This window comes from Ptychodera flava, chromosome 16 (genome assembly GCF_041260155.1).
Source record: "Ptychodera flava strain L36383 chromosome 16, AS_Pfla_20210202, whole genome shotgun sequence".
NCBI classification, from domain to species: Eukaryota; Metazoa; Hemichordata; class Enteropneusta; family Ptychoderidae; genus Ptychodera; species Ptychodera flava.
The window spans coordinates 11,171,557-11,182,376 of record NC_091943.1 but is presented as its reverse complement, the minus strand read 5'-3'; the positions used below and the strand labels follow the sequence as shown (position 1 = coordinate 11,182,376).

Here is a 10,820-nt window from a genome sequence, read left to right as displayed (position 1 = left end):
ATCGAATGAAATACCAATTGAGTGCTTCTGAGGTGAGAATAGCAAACATTAACACGTTGTTGTTTTATATATATATGTGTGTGTGTGTGTGTGTGTGTGTGTGTGTGTGTGTGTGTGTATGTATATATAGATAATATATGATATATATTAAAATATAAATAATATAATATATTATGCCTGAAGTGGTATGAAAATATACTCTGATAATATATATAATATAAATAAGCTGATATTGCGATGTCGAATGAAATACCAATGACTGAAAAATGTGATGTGTGTAAAGTTAACAATATCTGGTATTTTGTAAGGAAGGCTTGCCTAAATAAATGTAAGCACGCTTAATTTCCTTAATGCATAAATATATATATATATAAATATTCACTTGTAAATGATTTGATGCGGCAGTGAAAAGTCTGAATTTTCCGAAAGCCATCTTGAAGTAGCAAATTACTTTGTGTGATCTTGAAAATTACTACTTAAGGGCTTATTTGGTATGTCATTCATAAATTCCATTACAATATGTAAGTTACGTCTCCGGGACAAGTATTGGACCTCAAGTTAGGTCTCTCCGACAAGTATTGGCTCTCAAAACTGTGGATTCTATGCAAACATCGAGGTCGTAACCACATTTCAAATACTAGCTGAAAGCCTTAAAATAGAAGAGTTAATAAGCAACACTCTCAGACACTCTGATCAAGTTCATTACGCTGTCGATTATCGGTACCGTTTGTAAAGAGGAAGATAAAAGACTGATTTGCTTAGAAGTTAGTCACATTGATTGTCACGTACTCCTTATTCAAACAATTATAACATGATAAACACAACAGTAATTTGGCAATATCTAAGCTTTAGGAAAATATGTACTCTATAAGGATCAAGGGCTCCGTTGATTGCAGAGAATTCATTATTCAGAAGGGAGCGAAACTTGTTCCGAAACATTTTAAACAATGTCGGATCGATTGTATACAAAATTGTGTTACGATATACTGTGCACGTTTTCTAGATGATATATTGCCAGTTGTCCCTATGTTGCTAAATGCTGCATAATTAATGTTTGAAATAAAATTTCTTGATAAAATCGGTACAACCAACAAAACTTACCATGGCATTGAACCCCTTACTCAAATCCTATTAAGTGAAAGCAATTAAAATTTTATCGAAATTACAGTCATTCATAAAATATACAAATACGTTTATGGCCAGCATGTCGTAGTGATTAGATTTTATAGAAAATAAACCATAACTGAGGCAATTTCTCTCTCAAATCAATCTCAAATAAGATCACTTGTATCGACGATTACTTTTAGGAAAGCCACGTCATCTTTCACATAAGCATGTCTTGGACTGTAAAGTTGAGAAATGGCATAAATAAAGGACAGCCACTAGCAATGTTCATGTCTTGTGTTGGTCGTTTAAATGAAGATGATGTTGGATCTGGTCGGAAAGCGTCTATCACGTGTTCTCTATCATTTTGATCAACCCACATCAAGGTGACCTTTTGACGGAATGGCCACCTCAAGAGGGCGTCAAAGGGTCCCTTCATCATTGTGAAAAATACAGACACGTGATTACCTTTCCCCATTCCATCTCCATTCAGATAAATTCGGGCGCACATTTTGTAACCATGGCGACTTGTGTAAAAACAGGGAGAATATAGTGACAAAGTTTTGCCGGATATAGCATCATGCCGTTTCCTTTCAAAATCAGAAATTTTCCACAAAAGTACGCCATCGTATGACGCCATTTCTAGTGACTGAATCCTCAGATGCTGCTCTGCAAGAGCTACATCTTTAACGGCAATAATTTTATCCTGCGCTTTAACTTTACGTTCTAAACCTTCAATTAGCTCCCTATCCTTAACTCTTTCATACTTTATTTGTTGAATTGCTTCTGTCTTGCGTTCTATTTCATTATTCAAAACAGCTACAACCCTCTCCGTAGTGGTTATCTTAGTCTTCAGAATTGTTTGCTCCTGATTTAAACTCTCAAATGACTGTGAATACTCGTCCAGGGCTAATTGTAAATTTCCCTCCGACATACCGTTTCTGAAAGCAACTCCCCCGTCCATTTCTTCCATGATCTGTTTCACCATCCCTTCCAACTTTCCTGTCGCAGATCTAAGGTTTTCGATCCTTGTCTGTTGTTCAGCGATAGTTTGTTTCAACTGTTGGATTACACCATCATTTTCAGTCATGTTTCTTACCATTGCTAGGTAAGGTGTTATTGAATTCAGCAACATAAGTATGTGTTCTCCGATGAACTTTTTCCCATGGTCTTTCATTTTGTCCTTCTCGATCTTAGAAAGAAGAAAATACGCCGAGGCCATATTTTTAGGTCATTTTCAGTCTCAAATAAAATACTGTCCTCATTCATGACTAAATAATTCATATAAATTTGAAGGATGGTTGAGAATGCAATATACTATCGTACTCTGAAAACAGTGACACAGTAGTAGATTTCCTAAACGCCCTCGTACAACTCGGAATGCATTTATATCATTTTGGTTACAGCGCTCGCTAATTTTTGGAACTTTAATTAAAATATCTCGATGTACATTCACTTAGGTAGAAGGCGGTTTGAAACTTAAGTTTAACTATGTCAGGAAATGTTCGTGTATCAGCATAAATATTATACTGTTTTTACGAAGTTAAGGCTTAAATAATGTACGTGTACGTAATTATGGGAGGTGCTTTTATTGTCACTGCATTAATGAAAAAAGACGCAACTGAATCCAACAAAGCACGTTTAACTTCGTTCAAAAACATGCAACTACAAAACACCGCAGACACGTCACCGATCATAAAGCAGAAAATGTAGATGAGAAGAAGAGTTGCAGATAATCGAAGCTTATGTAAGTTATGCCTTACCATTTCATTACAGCCAACATCCCTAAAGTTGCACGGTACTGGTTTCTTCTTACAGTCTCCGTTCTGGATATCAAGATGACCGGCCATCTGTTTTAAAACAGAGAGGCGCTTTGTAAAATCATGAAAGTATTTTGCGCAGTTGAGAAATCGACATAAATACATCCTGATCCTAAAATCCAAGGCTATCAGACTTATTAAACTCTTTGAGAAGAGACAAGATATGCATCGACATGATATTCTGCCATCTTAAGAATCTCGAGTTGCAAACACATCTGTTAATGATTTTGCCTTTCAAAACCAGTTATGACCATCTCAAGCTTTATCGCCCCCTGGACCTATGCAAACAATGAGGTAAACGTCATCACTCTGTCAGTCTCTATTATCTGTCTGTCTGACTGTCTGTCCTCAGTGCGGTCCGTCAGTCTGTCCATTTGTTTCGTCCGTTCATCCGCCCGCCCATCTGTAGACAAAATTTGTCGAAAGTGCTGTACTCCTGATCCCTCTGTGTTCCTGTCCTTCAGGCCTTCATAATATTACCAGGAGTTGGAAGAAAATACAGTTCTTTCGAATAGGTGTCTGTGTTTAATAGCTGACTTACAGTTCTGCAAAGCAGCAACATTGTAGATCAAGGGAAATCAACTGTTAAGCTATCGACTCAGACATAGATGCCTCATGATGGTTTACTATCACTAACCAACGAGTTGGTGACTTTGAAATATGCAGTAATATGCCTAAGCTAATCGTTTATAATGTTCATACAATGTGTCTGTCTCACATACGAAGTTGTGGCACCGAATTGAAACCTTCTGTATCTTACATGTATGGTGTAATCTATTAAAAACTTCACAAAGTGTAGAAGTTCTCAGCTGGTTGGCTGACGGGGAGTGCAGTCAAATAGTAGTTAAATATTACTGCAGTAGTTTCATAGACGTGAAGTGATGGTGTAATTGCTAATCTCGTACTAACTTGTTTCATCAAGTCAGTACGGTCAACTCAATTATGATATTTTTCTGGAATCGGTCATGTTTTGTTGTGAAGACGGAACTTGTATTTAAGTTTCATTTATTGCATTTTCATTTTAGGAAATTCTAAGATATTTGACCCCTAAGGGACTTGGCGTGTCGGAAGAATGTGAGGGGGTCACTTAAAAATTGAAAACTTTAAGGGGTTGCAAAATGTGGAGAGGAAGAAGGGGATTACTCAATTTTTTGTGCGAAATAAAATGAAACACCTCTCAGATTGCACCATTGCACACATCAATTTCTCAACATGTTCAATGCGATAGTTGGACACCCCGTCTCGTGCTCTCCCCTTGGTGTGTTCTAAAAGTTTTACTGGAAAAAAAACAAATTGAAAACACCACTCATATTGCACCAGACTGCGCCATTGCATACATAAATTTCTCAAATTTTTCACAGGATCTTTGAAAAAACTGAACAGTTTTGAGTTCATCCTTTATTATCACAGAAATATATATTTTAATTCACTTCAATTGAATAGCCATTTTGACATTTAACCATACCATATTCAGGCTTTTAATTAGAAGCTAGCAGCAGGAAATATGACACAAGAAGGTCACATATTTTCATTCCTGCATATTCATGGTCCTCAATATCTGGCAAACTGAGAACTTTTTTACAAAATATATTGTCATTGTTTGGTAGTTGAATATTGTGACTCAAACACTGATCATGCAAAAATGTAATAAATATATCGGTGCCCAATGTCATTCTCAAACATTTTTACCGAATACGAAATAAATTGAAAAACCTCTCAGACTGCACCATTGCACACATCAATTCATCAAAATTTTCGATACGAGATGAGGATCGCTCTCGTGCTCTCCCACTTGGCGTATTCTAACAGTTTTACTTAGTAAAAAAGGAAATTAAAAACACTCTCATACAGCACCAGACTGCACCATTGCACACTTCAATTTCTCTAAATTGTCCATGCAAGATAGGCAATATCCCCCTCTGACACTTTCCACCTGATCCTCTTCCCCCTGTACTTTAAAATTCTGACCAGATATCCTAGTGAAAACCCTGTCATGATACCCATCCAAATTCACCGACACTATATTGTTGGATTGGTTATAGCGTGAGCTTTTCTGTATTTCTGTCACTTTGAATTCAATTTTGTTGGTTTCACCTTTTTCAACAGTCATGAGATAACCGATGATATTCTAGCAGGGTACATCAGGATTTGAAAGGTATTTACTATTGCTATATTTTGTAAATTTTACAAATACATGTATTTGTATTTCACTTTCATAAGTTAGGGGGATCAGTCAAAATCACTGAGTTAGAGAGGGAGGTTACTCAATTCATCATGGTTGGTAGAGGTTACTCGATCAGGAGTTTCCGGGGAAATTCCTGTGACTCCCCCAGGCCGTAAATAATGGCGACAGCCTAAGTGAACCTATTATATAAAAAAAGTTTATCTTAAAACACTTCTGCGACAATAGAGAGGTTAAGATTTCATACGGGAACGGAACGAGAACGGATACGTCATCGCTTTCTGCGCGCTCTCATCATGTTCTGATTATGTCAAACGTTCTCTTGTCGTTTGGCAGTCGTTTTCTACGTGAAACTGCCACTTTTCTCGTACCTTTTCCGAGGGCGATTTTTACGTTCGCTTCGCCATGGACTTGATATTCAAAACTGACATTCCTTTCGTTTTGTATTGTTGCTCTTGGTTTTATCGCTCGCCGTCTGATTTTGAGATATTTTCGGTAACAAAGAGGAAAAAGTACCTCGTGCAGTGCACTCGCAGACAACGGCACATGCGCGGCAGACGTCGCCACACTGCACTGCCGATAACATTCAGTCTAGACTGAAATTATTATAACATTGTCATTTGTTTTACCTCCGTGGCTTTACACGGTTTTTCTAACACAAAGTAAAATTTCAGTATTTTCAATTTTTTATCTCTGTGTTCTATTAACCTGATATCAGAGCAGAATCCTTTAGACAATGCGACTATGTGAGTCGGTACGTACGAATGTCTTAATCTAGACTTGCTTCAAGTCTATGGGCATATAAAAATCAAAACACGGCGCAATGAATGTATAAACTTCAGTAGACTGTCGCATTAGTGATAGGCTGTTACGCTGATCGTTAGGTGAACACAGACATGTGAACCTTGCTCGGCTTGTCAGTTACTGCTGCCGTGGAAAGCAAAGCGACGGGGCCGGTCAAGTCTTAATCCGAATCTGTGCAGAACGTTACGCGTACGGAACGCGTAGCCACTCTACGTCACGTTCTCGCTACGGATGAAATCTTAACCTCTCTAATCAACGAGGAAAGTACGCTCAGGAGGTTAGTTTCATCACTCAAAATTAATGAAGATGTGCTTTCTGGTAAAATGCCGGGGAAATGCAGCTTTATTAGGGTTAGCGATTCGAGTAGCCTTTATAAACTTTTAATTTACGATTTCTCGCTTTTGTCGATCTCTCAGAGACCTGTATACATCGCGTACCCTGCTCGAAATGTTAAATCGAGACCAACAGTGCTTGTCAAAAGATTGTGTGTTTTTGAATGGGATTTAGATGTTGAATTCTGTGTCATGATTAATTGCCGATCGTATACAGCTTTGTGGACCACGGTAAAGTTTGGCTTAATTTTCGGCAGATGGTTGGGACAAAGTTTCAAGAGTTTTTGGATGATTATGACTTTTACGGAGCAGTTTTAGGATTAACCAGTATTGGATGAAGTGACAGGGGAAGGAGTGACAACAAGCCATAAAGTTTGAATTCAAACGTACTCTATATGTGAACTGATATGGGTCAATTGGGTCGGCAGCATCAGTGTTCATAAAGAGAATGAGAATCACGCATTAAGAAATTGATGTGTATATTATGGAGCCTTCAAAATGTTTACAACAAGTATTTCAAAATTTTGTTTTTGTGTAAGTTATATAACTATGTTTTGAGAACTATTGATGATTTTAGGTCACAGTTCTTAACAATTGTTTATGTTTCCATAAAGGTGACAAATTTATGAGTAATAATCATTTCAAGTGGCATTGAGTCAATTCAGTGTAGATTCTCGATCAGATCCAAGCCCTACTGCGTACGGCACTTAGTCACGTAGGGAAGACATCACAGTCAAAACTGCGAGGCTAGATCCCCATGATCATGAAGCATAGTCAAGAACTATAAATCTTAATGTCAAGTGACAATGACGGCATGATATTTTTAGAATAAGCAGCTGTGCTATGATATTTTTGTGATGTCCAAAGAAGTTTTTGGAACGTGCTAAGAAATCAAAGTGATCATGTTTTGCAATGTTGTACACGGCATGCATGTATATCATGCAGGCACTACTGAGGTCTTACTCTGATGTCCATGAAATATATAATCAGCCTTTCCTACCTTCTCTCCCGAAATATCTTCTCTGCAATATTGACAGGTGATCGGGCGCTTCGGACATCGGTTCTGGTGAGCCTTAAAATTAAGAATGATGCTTGCATAAGATATTGCTAGAAATGAGAAAATATTACCCGGATACTACAAGAAATACAGGTATCAACAAATGATCAAGTTATTTGCACTATCACCCTGAAAACATGTATCCTTCAAAAATTATCTCCACCTGTCAAAATTAAATTAAATCACCAACAAGAAAAAACGCAAGCAAGATTACGTCCAACCTTCAGTTCTTTGTATGTCACTTCTTCGCTGCAGAATTGACATTTTATTCGTCTCATTTGACATTCCTTGTCTAGGTGCTCAGCTAGGTTTTCTCGACGCAATGAAATACCACATTCTGAGTGAATGCATCCAATAATGGCAAATAAACAGCTGGATTCATGTTCCTTGTAATAAAAGATTTACATGTTTTTACTAAGTTACTATACAAAGTTAACTGGAAAAATTGCATAACTTTAATATCCCGAAAGAATTCCGAGCAGAAAACCTTACCTCGTCATATTCCTTATAGAATCCATTCCATACACAGCCTTCATTCGGGCAACATACCTTACAACCGTTGAGTTCTCTAAGTATGGCTCTGTCATTGTGTGACTACAATATATTGCAAGAGAAAATAGATATGAGGCACCAAAGAATGTACTCGTACTGACAAAAAGATGTGCCGTATCCTAACTTATGGCTTGTACCGAAGGGTGAGCCACAGATATATCAATATTTAACTTGCTACTTGACATGTTAACTAATCGAGTACACAGGCTACTTGAGCTTTGTGTTTTCAAGCAGCATCGGCCTAAGAAGTTATATATCTCTATTTGCTTGTTAATTACAACCGGCTCCCTTATCTACGCAATTGACACAGATAGTGCCGACGAATAATTCAATTTCAGTTCCGAAGTAACTGGATCAACTCTCATAGTGATCAAGAACTAAGTTAAGCTACCATTAATCTCACTTGTATCAAATAACACAGTCTGTAAATGACTATCATTGCTGAAAAATGTCATTCTACCTAGTAAGGTGGTAACATTCGGTACAAATATTATCTAAAATATCATATAACGCTTTTCCCATGGTTTTACCTCTTGAATACTCAGTATTGATTCTTTGTTATCTTCCTCAAGGCAAGCTTCACACGTGACGTGATCACTACTGTAAGAAGGAAATAAGCATCATTGCAAAATTAATAATAATAATAATAATAATAATAATAATAATAATAATAATAATAATAATAATAATAATAATGTATCATGATGCATGTTTTTAGGCCTTCCCGTCTGCGAGATATTGTTGCTTTTCATTCCTCTGTGCGTGATGAGAAAGGTGGCTAAACACATAACGTAACTAATCTACCTAAGGAATCTTAAGGATTCAGAGAAATCGGTCTTTACAGTATTGTGGACTAGCCATTTGAATGATGCATAACAGAGAAATGAAGCATCAGATTCAAAACAGATAAGTACAGAACTATTTACTGTTGAAGTATTAATTGTACACTACAGGTAGGCTGATGCTCTTTGAAATATAGCCATGTTTGAAGCTCACCCTTATTTTCAAATTGCTAAAAGGTGGAACGAAATTAGTTTGTATACAATCAACCGTCTTAATTGAGCTTTCTCATACATAAGAATTTATCCCTTACTACTGTGCGCTCAATACTCGCATTTAATTTATATATATCTGCTTTTTTCAACCTATTTCTGTTCACTCCTGTTTGTTTTGACTCACTTCTCACACGCAAACACCAACATATTTCTCATAAATGCGGCAATCACGCACACACATGTTGATGCCTATTCTGGTACTAAAACACTAGAGAGTCTAAAGATAGATTAGTCATTTAAAAACAAATCACAAAATTGTGTTTATTTCATTCTAAGAACTCGGTTGGCGTTCTTAATTTATTTACATCGTCCTTTTACGTAGAAGAGCTGATTTTATGGCCTCGTATTTCTCCAGTTTAGGTATCAAAGTAATCATACTCCACCATGAAGCAGGCCTGTATTCATTATACATTGGGTTAACTAATTTTATCATTTGGGTTAATATTTCAACATTAGACTTGTGCAGGATTAATTCATTAACAGAATCAGAGATCTATCAAATATTGTGTCCGTCGATAAAATATTAACATGCTGTGGTACTTCTTTACGTCAACTAATCCTTGATTTTCACAAATTACTGAGATACGTAGATAAGAAAGCTGAGTGTTTATGCAGGGGATGTGGACAAGAACAAATGAGTAGCACTTTTAAAGGCCTGTGTCGGTGTCAGATTGTCTTGCAAGGAATTTACTTACTAGATTATGATTTCAATTGAAACAAAAGGCTATGACCCGCCATAATACTCTTACAGACTAGAACAAACTTGATTCCGGGGATCAGGTCCCCGGCCTTTGATCATAAAAGGGCAAATGTTTTCTCTCAGGTTTTCGTATAGAAGCTACAACTTTTCCATTACGGAAAAAATATACAGCATCATGTGTGGTAAGCTAATTGTGTGTCTCTGTTGTTTGATTTCTGCAGTAACACCAGCAACATGCTGAAAAGATCTGTGATTGCGTGGTTTCGATATCTTACCTTTTAATGTGTTCTTCTAAACATCCCCGGCAATATCTGTGACCACAGAACGTTTGAACGGGATTCCGCAAGACTTTAGAACATCGGGTACAGAGGAACTTTGATTGCACCCCCTGACTAAAGATTGATTTTGAGTATCCAGACATGTGAGTAACGCTGTAATACGAATACCAAAGGGGCCATTCATATTTAAGTATTTTCAATGTGTTGTCTTAATTTATTGATAATAATGATAAAGCCAAGCCAATGAAGCCTGACATTTGATATTGGCATAACTAATGATGTTACAGTTACGTATACGCTCTCAGTGGTTTCACAATAATTCAGCTAAAATCTTCATCACATCTCTAGTAACTTACTGTATCTCCCAACTCTGAAGGATCATCCCATGACAGTTCTTAAATTTAATGTCTGCTTTTCATCAGAAAACGCCAAGGAGCTATGCTTCGTTTGTACATCTATCTACTTAATAGGTGGAGCTAACGATCGCTAAAAAACTGTGGTCTTACTTCATTTTATCTACATGCTTATTTATAGAACGTGCCGGACAAGTGCATGTACTTACCGAGCCAATGTTATCCCTATCGCTTTGTTCAGTGTTCACCGTTGCTCCGAAAGGCAGCTTCTAACATATGGTGTTACAGTGACTGGTTGACCGGAAATGTAGCTACGGTAACGCCGCTCATAATAAACAGGGTGAGTCACTGACGTCACGATACTGACGTCATATTAAGAGTGAATCACTAGTGCAACGACCTCGCGCCATTATGATGAAGGCTGCCAGGTGTCTCGAGGACGTACAGCTGCTTATGCGCCGAGGATCGTCTTTTTGTCACTGTTTTATGACGATTGGCCCAAACGTTCGAACACAGCACAAACATATTGACCGCTCGGCATAGGAAAGGAGACGCAAAACCTTCCACAAAGTCTTTACCTGCT

General features: G+C 37.4%; 1 pseudogene; it reads right to left on the bottom strand.

The window, feature by feature from the left end:
- Positions 1 to 1,151: 1,151 nt before the first annotated feature.
- LOC139114962 (TNF receptor-associated factor 2-like) lies at positions 1,152 to 10,578 on the bottom strand (annotated as a pseudogene).
- Positions 10,579 to 10,820: the final 242 nt, after the last annotated feature.